The 18,346-nt window shown below is 37.0% G+C and overlaps 1 long non-coding RNA gene across 1 annotated transcript in view; it reads right to left on the reverse strand.

Annotated features, from left to right (window-relative positions):
* Positions 1 to 18,346, reverse strand: part of LOC140638048 (uncharacterized) — a 34,895-nt gene that overhangs the window by 3,647 nt on the left and 12,902 nt on the right. The window contains exon 3 of the long non-coding RNA XR_012035163.1: positions 1,592 to 1,719. This is a non-coding gene — a long non-coding RNA (uncharacterized lncRNA). The remainder of the gene's footprint in view (positions 1 to 1,591; positions 1,720 to 18,346) is intronic.

Genomic DNA, 18,346 nt, shown 5'->3' on the forward strand with positions numbered 1-18,346 from the left:
CCAGCAGTTCAATAATGATGTGAGGAAAAATAGTGATTCATTCTCCCCTAGAAAGCAGAGAGGTCCCCACCTCGTCTTCCTGATGTTGTTTAAGCACTTTTAAAGGGAAGTAACAGAAATGAGATTGAAGACAGGTTAAGAAAAGAGTCTTCTACCTTGACAGTAGGTGCCAGATCTTTGGGAAGAAGAGAAATTTTTACCTGACTCCTAGTCTCTGAAGTGAGTGTGATTTGTATTAGACACTACACTGCCAACTTTTTTTCTGGCTGACTGGTGAAGCACAGAAGGCACCTACCAGGGCTTTCCCCGCTCAAGTAGATATCCTTCATATTGTCTATAAATCTGAACATGAAATTAACTGACTCATTTGCCTAATATTCCAGTGGGAAGGAAGCAAAAAGTTGATTTGGGGAGGTACATAAGCACGTGCAGGGTGTTAGTGAACTTTCATTTCCCTCATAATGTTTCGTAGTCTAATTGTCTTAGAAATAGGTTCAGATCTTTGGTAGTATTGGTTCTCAGCTATCAGAACATTTTTTGAATTTCTGAGACTGGTAAGTTTGCCATCTCTCTCTGATACTGTGATAGTCAAACCAAGACTAATTGACAGGTTGAAAAAAAGTCTGGACAGTCTCACATCTTATAACCATACCAACATCTTTCCCACTCCGGGTGAATGGTATTGGGAAATTACAAAGGGACTGTGAGAATTTCTGGGGAAGGTAATAGTTAGGTCAATCACCTTATGCAACTAAAGAGTTTTAGTTTCCTTGCACACAAATGAAGAGTTTCTACCGGTAAACTCTGAGGTCCTTTTTAGCTCTCAAGCACAATATTATTTGAAAATTTACACATGTGCAATAGATAAATTTTTGTCACTTATTTTAGAGAAGCTTTTTGTGTTAAGCCAAACAAAGACCTAGGGATTTTCTATCTTTTGCTTACTCAACTTTAACAGAACAGGAGACCAAAAAATCAAACGTTTAAATTAATGCCAACATCAGGGAGCAGTTTCTGCAAAGATTTCATAATAGCCACTCTTCCCTGCAGAGGAAAGGGGCATTTACAATGTCTTTTGAAATGTCTTTTATTTTAGCCATAATGGTGATGAAAATTTCACTTCTGGAAAAAAAATGTATGCAGTGGCTTTTCAAGCTTTGTTGCAATTGAGGAATATGGTTTCTCTCAAAAGATTGCTCTGTAAGACTCACTTGAGAAAAGTACAATGAATTGAATGGAATCAAATGTCTGGGTTTTTAGTGAAGGACAATGCTATCTGGAGATAGTATGTTAATTGTTTTTGGTTCTTTCGTCATTTGGCAGGGACTCTTGGGGGTTTTGTGAAGAAAAGAAAGAGTTGATTCAGCGATTGAAAAAGCAATGGTTCAGTACTGAAAACGAATGAGCAGAAGACGCTGACTTTGTGGGGGCAAAAGGTGGAGGTGAATCACTCCTACGTTGAGTTGCGTTGTGAAGAATTTCAACTTTCTTAAATGAAAGTTTCAGTCTGCGAAAAGGAGGTTTAAAATCAGTTTGCAATTAAGAATGTTATTACTGGGACGCCTGGGTTGCTCAGTGGTTGAGCATCTACCTTCCGCTCGGGTCTTGATCCCGGGGTCCTGGGATCGAGTCCCGCATCAGGCTCATCACAGGGCGCCTGCTTCTCCCTCTGCCTGGGTCTCTATGTCTTTCTCTGTGTCTCTCATGAATAAATAAAATCTTAAAAAAAAAAAAAAAAGAATGTCATTACTTTCTTTAGTCCAACTTGCATGCAATTAAAATTTATTCAATTACCAGGATGTTGAATACTATCAGGCTGAAAACCCAAAAGAAGTAGTATTAAATACAGAACTTAGAAAAACGAACCCCTGGATGGGATGAGCACTGGGTGCTATACTACATGTTGGCAAATTGAATTTAAATTTAAAAAAAGAAATAAAAATGAATATTATTTGCTGGAATTCACATTTATTACTTAGAAATTTAGGAATAGTCACATGAAACCCACTTAAAAAGCAGCAGACTCAAGGAGTGGCTTTTTATGGGAGCTTTTGTCAGTGCTTTGCCAAGGTTTATGGACATTTTCTACATTGCCATGAAAATCACATTATTTTCCCAGGCAAAAAACTGAACCAACAAGTTCATTTTCCCTTGTGACAATCTCATAAAGGCCTGCTTCTCCTTGTTGGTTTGAGTTCCTCTTATTTAAGTGGTCTAGCTATCTTAGAGTCAACGCTTAATGTTACACACTTGGATTTCCCATGGCAGTGTCCTGGCCACATTTCTCAAACTCTCTTCATCATGGGAATTTCATAAGGACTCTTAAAATACAAAGTTGTGGACTCTAGCCCAGGCCCACTGAACTAAAATCTCTAAGGTGAGACTCGAAAAATCCAATTTAAAAAAAATGTATTTAAATTCAATTTAGTTAATATATACTGTATTATTAGTTTCAGAGTTAGAATTTAGTGATTCATTAATTGCATACAACACCCAGTGCTCATTACATCAAGTGCCCTCCTTAATGTCCATCATCCAATTACCCCATCCCTCCACCCACCTCTCCTTCGGCCACCCTCAGTTTGTTTCCTATAGTTAGGAATCTCTCATTGAAAAAATTTAAAATTTCAATAAATATCCGTGGTGATTCTTAGGTCTGCATTTGGGAAACATTTTCCCAATAAAACTATTTAGCTATTCAGTAGATTTTCATCCTCAGAAAGCATTGACTGAGCCTTGAATTTTGGAAGGGTTTCTGTTGTCTGAAACCATCTCTTCTCACCTTTTCTGGAAACTTCTATTATTCAAATACTTTTCCTGTCTTCAGCCTCCTATCTTTACTAGCTCTTATAAGAGTCTACTCTCTTCTACCTTAAAAAAACAAAAAACAAACAAACAAACAAAACCCAAAAAACTAACAAAAATTTTTTCTTAATTCCTGCACTTCCTGGTAGTTACAGCCTTATTTCATCTTTCCTTTCACAGCAGAATTCTAGAAGGGATAATCATAGAGCTTATGGCTTCTCAGTCCCTGTGCAACAAACTCCTATCTAGCTTCTGAATAGGCCCCTATCAAAGTCAGTACTAGTCTCTTAACTGATATAAATGGGCATAATTTTGAAAAATAAAACCAGCATGTTTTCATTTCTGATGATCTCTAATTCCTAATTGTCTCAAGGCTTCCTCACTCATTCATTCATTATCTGTGAAGGCAGAGAGAACCTAGGTGAGAAAGAAAGAATCATGGTTCAGTTTCAAATTTCAAGCCAGGTGCATCTGAAGCCAAAGGAAGACCATGGTTTTAGAAGGAAGATTAAGTAGAGAAAGTAAAGCCCTTCCCTGGATTCCAAAAATTCCCCTAACACAGCAAGAGGTTATAGTGTGGAGAAGACAGAGGATGTAAGGTAAGTCCCAGACATATAGTTGTGGAGAAAGCTGTCATAGAATTGAGAGGAGAAGCCAAGAAAGATAAAGGAATGGTGAGATATTAGACACGAATGTCCTTGCCATTCTCTGCTTTGGGATCAGATATTATAGGAGGGTCACTACTGCAGAATCACTCAAATAGGTTGGGGGAACCAGGAAAGCATAAGGGCTATGAGCTCCCTTTCCTAGAGGTTGAAGCTTCTCAGAGAAGACTTGGGTTCAGCAATCTCTCATGAGGTATGTGAGCAGAGGACTAGCATTGGAAGAGAGGGCTGAGGAGATCAGTGAACCAGAAGTGGCCTAGAACTGGAATGGGGGAAACATAAGGTGTGGGGTCATTAGGACCAGACACAACAGCAGATCTACAGGTCTCAGTAGTTAATAACATGATGCCTAAAAAAGACAGACAGGACAAGCTACATCAACTACACTGAGCAGGACAAGGGCATCCAGCAGACCTCTGGCCAGAAAGAACCAGCCAACAGCCAACAGCTTGGGCACCACAAGACTCCTACTGTCTTCATATGACTTCTGAGAAGAGAACAAAGAGCAGTATATAAGACTGAGTAAATATGAAACTATTTAAATGAAATGGGAATGCTTTCAATTATTAAACATTTTTTTTCTGATATCAGCAGAAATGGTGACTCAAGGGCAAAAGTAAATCAATATTAGATAATAAAGTTAACTTTTTTTGTACATAGGAATTATAGTATGAAAATCTCAGCTTTTTTATAGTACTAAGTGCAAAGAACAATTCAATCTCTTTTCAGCATTGATAGTTAACCATTTTTTAAATTCTTAAGCCTCTCTCCCTTTTGGATTCCATTACAGCACATTATATTGCTTTTCCTCCTATTTCTCTGGCTCTCCCTTTGCATTTTTTCCTACACAATCTTCTCTCTCATGGCCTTTGCATGTTGTTGTACTAGGGATTCCATAGTGACTTCCTTCTCATTTTAGATACTTTCCCCCAGTGACCTCAACCTTTTTGTGGTTTATATGGTCATGATTTCAAGTATACATTCCAAGACAATCAGTTTCCTGAGGTCCATTGGGCATCTTCAGTGATATCTCAGGAGCACCTTCATTTATAGTTCTTTATATTTCTGTCTTCCTATTCTATTATTGGGAGAGGGGTATTGAAATTTCCAACTATGATTTTGGATTTGTCTATTTATTTTCTCAGTTCTACCCATTTTGCTTCATATACTTTTAAGCTCTCTCATTAGGTGTAAAATTGTTTAGAATTAGTATGTCCTTTTGGTGACTTGATCTTTTAATTATTATGTATAAGCTCTCTCCCCTTGTAATAGTTTTTTGCTCTGAAATCTAATTGTCTCTATGAACCTAGCTATTCCATGTGTGTTTTAACTAGTATTAATTAGCATGTTATACTTTTTCTATCAATTTTTTTATCCATTTACTGTCAACCTATTTGTGTATTTATATTTAGAGTCCATTTATTGCATATGGTTGGCTCTGCTTTTATTGCCAGCATGGCAATCTCCTTCTAATTGGAATGTTGAGACTCTTTGTATTATTGTTAGTGATATGTGTAGTGATATGCTTTTAAATCCAACATTCTATCTTTTGTTTTTGATGTGTCTTGTCTGTTTTTTTAAGTTTAATTTTATTGTAGTAAGAACTCTTAACATCAAATCTGCCTTCTTAACAGACTGTAAAGTACGCAATACAATATTGTTAACTATAGGCACAGTGTTGTATAGCAGATCTCTAGAACTTATTTATTTTTCATTATTCACATTTTATACCCATGGGTTATCAACTCAGCATTTTTCCCTTGCTCCTGCCCCCGAGAATAACTGTTCTGTTCTCTGCTTCTATGAGTCTATTTTAGATATCTCATATAAATGGAGCCATGTAGTATGTTTTCCTGTGATTGGCTTATTTCACTTAGTATAATGTTGTCAAGGCTCATCCATGTCATCACCTATTGAAGGATTTCCTTCATTTTTAATATGAGTAATATTGCAGTGTATACCACATTTTCCGTACCCATACAGCTGGATATTTTTGAAGATGTATGCATAGTCTCAATCAAAAACAGGAAGGTTAATGATTAGCAGATTGGAAATTTTGGGAGGCCTCTGAAAGAAAAATCTATGAGAAAGATCTATAATTTAGGGTGCTTATAATTATGCTGTAGAAGGTGAAAGGAAACACCAAGGCCAATAAGGATAAAAGTGTAAAACCAAAAATCTATATGGATTATAATAAAATATTAGGACATTACAAGAGTGGGAAAATCCTCAGAGTTGCCACAGATAAAACATAGGTTATCTATAAAAGGGAAGAAAAATCAGATGGACAGTAGACTGACCTCAGACTTCTCATTAGCAATGCTAATACTATGAATAAAATAAAGCAATACCTTACAATAATAGTAACTAACACTTATTGAGCACTGTTTTAGGCATTTTCTTCATTTAATTAGCAGAACACTGTTATATAAGTACTATTATTCTCATTTTACAGATAAGTTGAGTAACTTGCTCAAGATCACATAGCTAGCAAATGACAAGGTGTGGAGTGGATGAAAGTGCACAGTGCTGAGTTAGAGTCCTGAATATATGTTCTTGCTGATAATAGCTAGTATCTCATCAGTTCTAATAATCTGTATATGTAATTCTGCTGTATTTAAGGTGCTATAGGGAATTAAAGCTTGAATCAGACACTAACCTGGACTCAGAAAATTAAAAACTTGAGTTAGGTTCTCTAAAGTCTGTAGTCAGGATGTGGTACACAAAAAATATTTCTAAAAAGCTTAAATAGTTCATGACTTATTTTCACCTTCTACTTTGGGGAGGCATAGTGGCTTTTCACTTATGAGAGGGATATGATGTTTTATTAAAATGAATATGATAATCATACATTGAATATGAAGATGTAATCTTCATACAAGACATGCAGATGGTATGTGAAGAACTAGCTTGGAAAAACTGAATTTGGGGATGATTTTCCTTAGTACTATATATGGAACACTAATATATACAACACACACTTCTCTGTTGGACCACTAGATTTTGATCAATATTTATTGATCAAATAAATAGATATTCTATTTATTTATTTATTTTTATTTACTTTTATTATTACTTACTATTATGGTGATGCCTTCCAACCATTCTTTGCTGAGTGGATCCTGAGACAGGAAAGTTTATAACTTGCACAGAGTAAGAGCTAAGATGGATAGAGTAATATCAAGGCATTATTTGTATTAGGTTGAACTATATGAATTTGTCAGTCAAAAACTGTCCAATATGAGCAATTTATATGGTTTAACTTGTACATTGCTATTAGGTTTATTTCAGTATTTCAGGTAATATATTACCTGAATATATTTCAGTATATTTTAGGTAATATACTGCAAAATTCTATGGTTTAACAATAATGGTTTTGTTATGTCTTCTGATTCTTGCACTGATTGGGTAAGTTTCACGGATTTGGATTTTTCTGCTTGAGACACCTCTGCTAGCAGGTCAGTCTTCTAAGGGCTCAGCTAGATGTGAATATTCAAACTAATTCACCACATGGCTGGTGGTTAGTGCCGCTGTCAGCTGGAAGCTCAGCTGTAACTGTCAAACACAGAACTTTGGGTCTTCCCTTTGTAGTATGGGTTTCCCACAACATGACCTGGACTTGGAAGCCCCAGACTATTATTTCCACTGCATTCTATTTGTCAAAACCAATTCACAGGGCGAGCCCAGCCAGCCCAGCTACTGAGATTGGAGATGAGATCCATTTTGTGATGTGTGTGGGAATATGTATCTATAGAGTGAAGCGGAAATATTGCGGACCATCTTTTTGGAGACTAGTTATTGCAAGAAAACCACATTTCTATGAGGAAAATGAGTGAGATGAGTCTGGGAAATTTTATTCTAACAAGGACACGCAATGTGACAGTGAATAGTATAACTGTGGATACTATTAATTCCTTAGTATGTGCCCAGAGAAATTATGATGCTCAAAAGGATTCTGTGACACAATAATCTCCAAAAACTTTGACCCATCACCTAAGATGAGTGATAATATGTATATTCACATAGTCATAATTCAAATTAATTTAATGCATAGGTAGAGATGAGAACTGAGAGGAAGAGAACACTAGCTCTGGCCAGGAGAAACTGAAGGATTCAGGCATGGCCCCATGGTGCTATTTGAGCCGTGCCATGAATCATTGCACAAGATGTAGACAAGTTGCTATGAGGAGAAGCAGATGTTCAAGGAGAAAGAATGAGCATAGGTATGGAGAAAGCAAAAGCCTGAGACTTCCATGTAGAGAAGAGTAAATTGGTCCATTTTGCAGAAGTATGGAGGAGGGAAAAAGAGTACAGTGAGCACTAAGGTTGGGGAAGTGAGGTGTAATAAATCATGAAAGGCCTTGAATGCTAAACTTGGGAGTTTGAGCTTTGTTCAAGGATAGGAGCCGATGAAAGGGACTAACGGGATCAGGAAGCTGGCACCTCATGTTTGTCTGGTATTTTCTCTCTATGCCTTTATCTCCTGACTATTCCCGGAGACTATCTTCCCAACTTCCTGCCTGTAGTAGTAATTTCCTTTCTGATTTAGTTCCAGGCCTGCCGCATTAGTGAGAAATAGAAGAGCCCCCTTTCTTATGCCACGCATGCATGCAACGCACTATTATTTAGCTATTAAAATAAAATTTTCAAAAAAGATCATTTAGCTAGTAAAATGACATTTTCTAAAAATATTTATCAGCATGAGGATAAAAGATCATGTTCCATTACAAAATAATAAAATGACCGATTAATAAAATCAGAATAAAAATTGTATATAAAATTCAGATGCATCATAAAAACCTGAACGTTATGTGTTCCTATGCACATATGCATATAGAGAGGAAAGGAAATGAAAGTTTTAGCATGGATAGTGGCATGATGGCTGTTCTTATTTTCTTGTTTGTACCATTCTCCATTTTCCAAATTAGAAGGTATCACAGTAATCGTCAGAGTAGTTATTGTCTAGTGTGTTAACCATAGCAATTAAGTCTCCAAACAGCAACCAAGTAAAAATAGCCTTCTACCTGAACTTGAGACTTGGAATTCCTAAAGACCTATAAATATTCAGGCCTTTGAAATCCAGACATGGGGTGAGGCAGCTGCTTTGGCCTTCTGAGCATGTGAATATTTGTTCTGAAGAGAATAAAAGGAGAGGAAAGTACTTGAGCAGCCTTTCACCACTAAGCGCCTCTGGAATTTCTAAATAAGGCCCTGAGACCTTGGGTGAAGGGAGAATGACATGAAGAGCCTGTACACCATCACTCCACACTATCATGGGGCTGGAGTCAGGAAGAACCGGGCCTTGACTGTGTGGTAAAATGCCATACTGAAGTGAAATATTGAGGTTTAAACCTCCAGGTATGGGGACGATTTGCTCTGCAACCCAGCACTGGGGCCTCCTGAAAATGTTGCCTCTCTGTCTCAAGAATCATTGGTTCATGCTCTTCCCAGTCTTGCCCAGTTTACTACTGTGGACATCTGATAGTTTGCATAAGCAGAAAAAGAAGGACTTACAGAAATCCGGAGAAAAGAGGAAAACTGTCATGTCATTATTTTAAATTACTGTGTTTGAGCAATTAGGTCATTAATTCAGTTGATTTGCTTAGAAGTTTCCAGCCAAATAGCTCTGGAATTTTATCTATATATCTGACATAAGAAAATTATCCTTTGTCTCTTCTGGGTTCACCCTTGCTACCACAGTCTGCTTTTTGGCCCTTCTTTCTAGCATGCAAAGGAGCATAAACTCCCCCAGGATTTATCTGAATAAATGTAGTTCTAATTTTTCAGGCTTTCCAAACAAGGTAGAGAAACTTTAGGAGTCTTAAAAAAAAAAAAAAAAAAAAAGCACTTTTATAGCTTTACTGGGAAGAGAAAAAAAGAAGCATGAATAATAGTAACAGAAAATCTGAAGGACTAGGTTTTTGTTTTTTGTTTTGTTTTTTTTCACTGTTTCCTTTTAAAGAACTATATCCTCAGGATCTAAGGATAATGGTAGCATAAACCAACTTGTTTCTTCTTAGTCAATAAATGAAGTTGAGGCCAACATTACTGAAATGCATTAGGGAATAAGGACCCTGGTCAATGATCCCACTACATTGCTCCAGGGCACATCTGCTTTTTCAGGCTGAACAAAGCAGGAGAACAAATCTGGTTGATGTCTATGGGACATTTTTTAATGGGAACTTATAAAAAGAACTGATGGATAATATTTGTTGGGAATTTGCTACATGCCTGTCCTGAATTAAGTATTTTCCATGAATTATTTTATTTAATACAACAGTCCAGCTAAGTACTGTTATCTGACCAACAGGTGAACCAAACTAGAAAATTTAAGTAATTTTCCCAAGGTCAGTAATAGATGAAGCTATGGTTGACTGCAGTTTGATTCTAGAACCTGCGCTGTTACTCTCTGTGCTGTGCTACCTTTAATTCATGGACATAAAATAGACTTCCACAGGCTTAGACATCTTTGAAGGACACATGGCAAGCAATCCAAAAAGAGAAATTTATCTTAGGTCCTTGGTTTTTTTGTTATGGGAAGGAAGAAGGGCTGATAATATTGTCCAGATAAATTTTTACTGCGTGTTAGTCTGAAGAGCATAAGAATCCTGGATTACTTATGCTAAATATCCAACTTTGTTCACTGGACAGTTACTTTCTTTCTGTTGAATTTAAAAGAAACATATGGGTTACTATGTTTAAACGGCCATCTGCCATCATAAGCAAATTCTTGAGGAAATTGCTTTGGACCTAAAGTACTGCACATGTTTGATCTTTATGTCTATTTGTACTTTTTGAATTTGGAAACTTTTAAATAAGGAGGTAAAAAGGTAGCAGGAAAGAAAATGAAAAAGCAAAAATAATGTTTTTTAAAAAAGCAAAATGAGAGCTTCATGGTGTTCTATACTAGTAAGAGTAAGAGAGAAAGAATTAAAGCTGCCCAAAGAGACCCAGCCTGATACCAAATTGGTGATATGGCACCAAATAGACAAAAAATGCAGTAAGGTACAGATAGTAAAAATATTTAGTTAAAACTGTGTTTAGCTGAGACATCATTTTGGAGAAGATGCTTGACTCAAATTTTTTGTGTGGTAGGCTAAAGAATGGCACCTCCACTCCCAAAAAATGTCCATGTCTTAATCCCTGGGACCTGTGACTATGTTACCTTATGTGGTAAAAGGCATTTTTCTGATAAAATTAGGGATCTTGAGATAGGGAGATTACTTTGGATTACTGAAGTGGATCCAATGCAGTCATAAGGATCCTTATAAGAGGGAGACGGGAGGGCCATGGAAGGAAGAGCCACAAGTTGAGGAATGCAGGTGGCTTGTAGAAGCTGTAAAAGGTAAGAACATGACTTCCCCCCGCCCCTGGAGCTCCTGGAAGCAAGCAGATGCCTTGATTTTAGGCCTGTAAAACCTGTTTTCTACTTCTCACCTCCAGATCTACAAAATAACAAATGTCTGTAGTTTTCAGCCATGTAGTTTATAATAATTTGGTACAGTACCAGTAGGAAATTACTGTATATGACTCAAAGAATTCTTAGGAAATGGAAAATGGGAAAAAGATCACAAACTCCTTAGTCATCTGCATCACCTCTCCTGTCTAGTCCACCACCAAAGCTCACTCACCCTTGCTCACTTTCTGAGCACTACTCCTTACCATCTAGCCCTGCTGACCCCCATCCCTCATACTCAAAGGACTGCAGATAATGTTTTCTTGATTCTTGCCCGTACTGCCTCTAGGGTAATTGGAGTGTGCTCCACACCTATCAGCAGACTAACATTTATAAAGTTCTTTTTCCCAACTTGGTTGGATCCATGTTATCTATAGATAAAAGGCCCCAGCTCTTCACAGTGGCATCTCAAGACCTTCTATCCCCCCCTCTTTCCCATTATGACACCACTAACTCTGCCTCCATGCCTGCTCACACTCTGACCTCTGCCTGCAATGCTTTCCTCTTTCTTGGTCATCCCAACATCCTAATGGGTAAGGAGAAAGTGTGGTAACATAGAAAATAGTGCTCTGGTAGAAGGATCCTTGTTTGGTAGAAAAATTGAAATCTTTTTTTCATATAAATTGTGAATTAACACATGCCTGATAATGGGAATAAGGGAAAGAAATGTAACATTAACGAAAGAGTGAAATGCAATAGAATTCCAGGTTAAAAGGGGAAAAATTAAAAAAAATGAATGAAAAATTGCTCTGTAAAATAAATAAACATAAATAAGAGGGAAGGGTTAAAGTTATATCTTTCATCACTCTAACTGTTCCAGACTGCTTAAGCCAAATGAACTATATGTAGCAATATACCATTTATAGAAAACAAATTTAAAACAGAGATGTAAAGAGGTAGAAAACAAAGAGGTGAGTGGGTAGGGATGTGAAGGGCAGTTTACAGAAGAGCAAAGCAAGATGACAAACATTTTTGAAAAGATGCTCCGACTCTGGTAGTCAGAGAAATACTAATTAAATAACAGTGAGATAGCAAACATTTCTACTGGATGGTAATGGTTGAAAATCGCTATAAAGGTATTGTTGGAAAGGATGTTGGAGCAACACAAACACTCTTCCTTTGCTGATCAAAATATTATACAACTCTTCAGATGGAGAACTAGAAATATCTATTAAAATTTTAAAAACATGTGTTCTTCAATTAAACAATTCCATTCTTGGGAATCTATTCCACAGAAATAAAAGTCTCTGGATACATAGTCATGTGAATAAAGATCTTTTATTGCAGCAGTGTTCATAGCAACAAAACACTGAAAATAAACTGAATGACCATCAACTGGGGATGAAAAATTATAAAACATCAAGAGGGGATATGATATAATAATTAAAAAGAAGAAATTAGAAATTCAAAGAGAATATGATAAAAATACAATTACAGTGGAAGACATGAATATACCACTCTCAGAACTGGTCATCTGTAATAGACAAAAAATGAACAAAATCATAGAGGAATTAAATAATTTTGTTGAAATAGATACAAATACAGAAACTCATAAGTACAGAGGATATGTTTAGTAGAATATTTAACTTCATTCTGGGGCTATCACAAAAATAAAAGCATCGGTCCATGAGGGCATATGTGTTTGGATATTTGTTGCAACTGTATTCATGGTGGAAAAAGCAATATATATACATGCCTGTGCACATTCTCATTCATCCATTCAGAAAGTGTGTCTTTACTGAAGTTCTGCTACATACTCTTTTCTGCACTAGACACTACGAAGTTTAATAAAGGGCCTCCACCATCAGAGAACTCTGGTTGTAGCTGAAGCGCCAAGGCGTATAGACATATAAGTTACACAAGAGCACCAAACAGAATATTTCAGACAGAGGATCCCATAAGCAAAGGCAGTGGCGGGGAGCTGTGCAAAAAAGGCAGGATGTGCTCTGGGGATGGGGAATGTTAGCAAAGATAAATAGAGCAAAGAATCATATCCCAATTACTAAAAAAAGACAGAAAGAACGAAATCACTAATTGCCACTAATTCTTGACTAATTCTAGTGAATGGAGGCAGATTGTCAAACAGTATTGAATGGGGAGCTTGACATGGACGTTGGTAAGATCCTAAAGCTTTAAAAATAAAAATGGACCAATAATAATTAGAATTTGAAAGGGGAAAGAAAGCTATGCCAAACTAAATTAGTTTTCATTTTTCATGAAGCTTCTAAATAAGGATGCAATAGATATGAGGAAATCAGAATTTTGGCAAGGGTTTGACAGTTTTTTGTTTTTGTTTTTGTTTTTTTAAATTTGGGGGCAGATGTGGAACAGTTAGAGAAAACTGATTGAATGATATAGAAAACATGTACTGGGTGAATGGTTCAGTTACCTACAGAAAGTTTCATATCTGGGGGAATCTGACCTGTGATGGACACACTGGGGTATCTTAATCAGTATGTGTGAAAAGGAATTTGCTACTAGATTGAAAAGTAAATTGATATGGATTTGAGGTTTCCCCTCGAATAATCTCTCTCATTCATGGGCACTCAGACAGGAGAGGAATGAACATTAAAATTAGCAGGAGAGCAGTGTGCATAATCCTTGAACCCTTGAACCTCAAGAACATGTCTGGATGTACCCCCAACAATCTGCTGTATATCTGTACATTGGGGCAGAGAGACTAGTTAAAGCTGCTGCCCTCAGGGTAAGAGGCATAACACTCTGATCCCAAGTTCATGACTCAGATCTGAGATCAGGGTGATTGAAGCAGGAAGTAGCTAGTACATTGATTCACAATCTGCATCATGGAAAAGGCTAGGTAAAAGCTGATTGTAAATAATATAAAACATGGTTCTAGTCCAAATTGGTCAGAACATAATTAGGACATTGTTTTAAAATTTTGTCCATCATCCTTTATTTTAAAAAGGCAGTAACTAAATGCAGCTAATTAAAAGGAAATCAATCAGGCTGGAGACAGTGACTAAAGGAACTGAGATGTTTAGATTAGAAAAATTTAGGGATATGAAATCTGCTATCAATGATTTGAAATCCTATTATAAAGAGTGGCAAAATAATAGAAAGAATATAGGGCTTTTTAACTCAGATAGGGGTCATACTCTTAAAGACTTTAGAATTCCTTTAAACCTCCTAGATTCTAGGAAATCTAAGGTAAGATTTTATAATAAATTAGGAGGGCTAGGTTCGGAACACCCTGGGCCCACCCCTCTGATATCAAAGCCAAAGAATAGAGTAGAGCCTAAATTGCTGGGGTCAGTGCCAGCAGGGTTTCCTGTAGTGGTAATTCTAATGAGGGCATCCAGAGGACAAGCCAAAGGGTTAGTTAACAAACAGGAAGACTGGGCAAATATGATGATGATGAGAAGACAAAACTGGAAAAAAAAAAAAGTGGCAAGTGGCAACTAGAGAAGCCAAAAAATCAGGATGTCATAATCACAAGGACTGAAGAAGAAGGAAAGTAAAATAATGGAGGTGGTGGTTGGGTGGGGTGATAGAGTGACAGAGCAAGAGTCAGGTTAGGACTATGATGACCTCAGGTCAAATCTTGTGATCACCATGACAAGGATGACTTGTGTTTGGCACAGAGTAAACACTCAACAAACATGAGATGTTATCATATGACACTTTGTCCTGATCAGTTGAGTTGGAATCAGATATTCAAAATGATGGAGACAGGCTAAATTAGGACCTGACCATGGAAGGTCACCCTAAGGAATATGCATGTTATTCTACAGGCAAAAAGAAACACAAAGTTATTTGAACTGGCAAGTGCTTTAGGACTATTTCTTGCTCAACATTACAAAGAGTAGAAGGGTTTTATAAGAAAGGAGGCAGAGACATTAGTTAAGCCTTTTCCAAAACAAATAAAAAAAGGAGTAATGATGGCCTTAACTACAAAGTGGTGGTTTGGAAATAGGGTATATAAGAAACAGCTTAAGATGGAAATCTAAAAGCACACTGCCTCATTGAATCACAGAGCTGGCTGTGTATGGGGTCAACATGATCAATAAAAAGATATATAATGACATAGTTACCCTTATTTTGGATATGACAAAGCAGATTGAGAATAATCAACCCCAGAATACTACTCACTCCAGCTGATCTTGAGCCAAGGGAGACTCTTTAACGACTGAAATCTCGAGCACCTGAAACACAAGCTTTGGTTCTTTCCATGGCTTCTTTCTTCATTCAAATGTATTAAAAGAGAAAGTTAGGGGATCCCTGGGTGGCTCAGCGGTTTGGTGCCTGCCTTTGGCCCAGGGCGCGATCCTGGAGACCCGGGATCGAATCCCACGTTGGGCTCCCGGTGCATGGAGCCTGCTTCTCCCTCTGCCTGTGTCTCTGCCTCTCTCTCTCTATCATAAATAAATAAATTAAAAAATAAATAAAAGAGAAAGTTAAATTAAAAATTCTGCTTGAATCTGAGCCAATCAAGTTCCAACCACAATAGAGGTAAGGGAAAAAAAAAGAAGTTCCTACAGAAGCTAAAGAAAGAGCGATTTTTTCAAGAGTGATCCAGTTTCAGGTGCTATAGAGTGGTAATATAAAGGACTGAAAAATGGCCAATTATTTAAAATCAAGGCACAGGGCCTATGAATTAATCTGTTAATATTAAAATCATGGGAAATAAGGTGAACATTTTAACCCACGGTGGTAAATAAAGTCCTAAAATCATTATTGAGATTTAGACAGATGGAATCCAAGATTAGAATATAATAAAGGAAGTAAAGGAAGGATATTTTTATGCACTGTAAAAGACACTCCCTTAACAGGGAAGGAAAGTTGGTCAAGAAGATACACATCTGAGTAGATATCCATGGACTTAACGGCAGAAGGATTTTGGAGAGTATTTGGATGAGTATAAAGTGAATAATAAGTAAGTAAATGCAGTGTGAGACTCATTCATTCATTTCCTCTTGTATTAAACATATTGTGTGTGATGTTAAGGAATAAAAGAGTCTTTTTTCTTAAGTCACTCAAAGCATACCAGAGACTCTAGAGAAAGTGTCCCAGAGATGGTGAGATATAGGTTGGGTCTTAAAAGATGGCTGAATGTTACCAAATGAAAGAGGCTAGGAGGAGCCCCTCAAGAAGGAGTTGAAGTTAAAAGAAATGGATGGAAAGGTTAGGGCTAAATCATTGGAACCACCAGCTCAGGACTCTTTTCCCCACCTTTCATCTCTGCTTCTCTTTATGGGCCAAATGTCTGCTCTCAGATAAGATTCTCCATAAAATACGAAGCCTGGTTGATGGAAGCTCTGGACTCAGTGGCTTATTGTCTTCTGATTCGAGAGGAGAGGCACTCTCTTCCTTTTTTTTTTTTTTAAGATTTTATTTATTTATTCATGAGAGACACAGAGAGAGGCAGAGACACAGGCAGTGAGAGAAGCAGGCTCCATGCAGGGAGCCCGACGTGGGACTCGATCCCGGGTCTCCAAGATCACACCCTGTGCCCAAGGCAGATGCCCAACCTCTGAGCCACCAAGTAATCCCCCACTGTCTTCCTTTACTGTTAGTTTGAAAATTCCTAGGAAGGAACCTAATCAATCCAGATTCAGCCCTCCCTTACTACTCTCCTAAAACAGAGAGGCAGAATCTTTTCATTCAATACACAACTCCCGGGAGAAATGTCTCTGGTCTCTGAAGGAATCGTGAGCAGGGATCTCCATTTATGTCTATTTCAATGGCACATTCAGGGTATTATAAGTGAATCAGTAAGATGAATCTTAGAAAAGATTGAAAGCAGATATTCTAGTTAAAAAGTTATTTTGGTATAAAATTCAGAAGTTAGTACAGTGTCCTATCAGGGCCAGAAGGATGGATATAAGAAACGTTAGAAAGAAGATTTGATAGAAGATAGTGATAGATTCAATGTGAAAAATGAGAGAAAAGTTAAAATAAAGGAAAATTCAAGGTTCTCAGATTTGGGCTTGACAAAGGAAAGATTGGGACAAGTCATTAAAATAGGAATTAAACAGGATTTAATTACAGGGATTATGTAAATAAAGATATCCAATACCCAATTGAATATATAGAGCAGAGTTAGGAAAGAAACCAGAGCTCAAAATATAAGCTGCAAGTCATTTGCACAAAATGGTATTTGAAGTCAGGGAGATATATGGGCTTACCCATCTCTTCCTGCCCTGATCACTCTATTTCACCCATTCTTACTCATCTTAAAGTATGTCAAGCTTGTTTCCACCTTGGATCTTTGCACTTCTTCCCACTACCTGGAATACCCTTCCTTTGGATCATGTTGTGGTTTGTTTTCTCACTTCCTTCTGAACTCTGCTTAAATTGGACCCCCTCCAAGAGGCCTTTCCAATGCTCTCTATACACAGGGGGTCTTCACAAAACCATGTACTATGACTCTTACCTTTTATCCTGTTTTATCTTTTCTTCACAGCACTTACTACTCCCTGAAATTACAGTGTGTATTTACTTACATGTTCGCCACTAGATCGTCCACTCCTTGAGGACAGGAGTGCAGTCTTGTGTTACAGCTGTATCTCCAGGCCCTAAAACAAGTGCTCAATAAAGATTTGTTGATTATGTGACTATATTAAATATAGTTCTTTCATTTTTGGTTTAAATATCTAGTGAACAATTAAGATGAGAAAATAAAAGAACTTTCAATTCTCTTCACTTTTGCCAAATGGGGTTTTGTTACATTTTACATTTTCAACTGCTAAACAGTACTGGGAAACATCTGGAAGAAGCAACCCATTTAGGCTGAGGAATGACTATGTGAATAACTTTTTGTTACTGTAGAGAATGCTAATGTCAAGTAGAACTTCCATGAACTTCTTATTTGGCTTTTTGCCCTTCAAATGAAAGGATATAGGGATTTTTTGCTTCCTCAGTTCACACTGGACTTCCTGTTTTCAGAAATGCTGAATTCATCCAGAAGTCTGCTCACTGAGCATTAGTAGATTAACTGCCTAAGCAGGGGATTTATTACAAGACTTCTAGATTTTATCAAATAGGGCTATCTAGTTCACTCCATGTGAAAATTTCCCAAAGTAACCTGTAATCAATTTATCTAAATCTAAATAATTATATGGCTCTTTCCAGAAAGATATATTTTACTTCATTGACATAGTTTTATATTTAATTTAAACATTTCCTAAGATGTGAGTTACTTTTTGTCAGTGTTAATGAACATTATAAAGGTAAGCACTAGAGTTTTTTGTTTTTTTGTTTGTTTGTTTGTTTTTTGTAGTAGGAGTGTTATATCGTTCTAAATATAAGTGCCTAATCCACTGTAAATTTGGGGGAAATGATACTCTTTTCTAAGTAAACTATAAAGTAATATGGGTGGATATTTCAATGGATCAGCAGCTTTTGAAGCTTATGTGAGTGTGTCTTGAAAACTATCTGGCTTGAGTCAGAAAGCCTTTGG

Source organism: Canis lupus, chromosome 8 (genome assembly GCF_048164855.1).
Source record: "Canis lupus baileyi chromosome 8, mCanLup2.hap1, whole genome shotgun sequence".
Classification (NCBI taxonomy): Eukaryota; Metazoa; Chordata; class Mammalia; order Carnivora; family Canidae; genus Canis; species Canis lupus.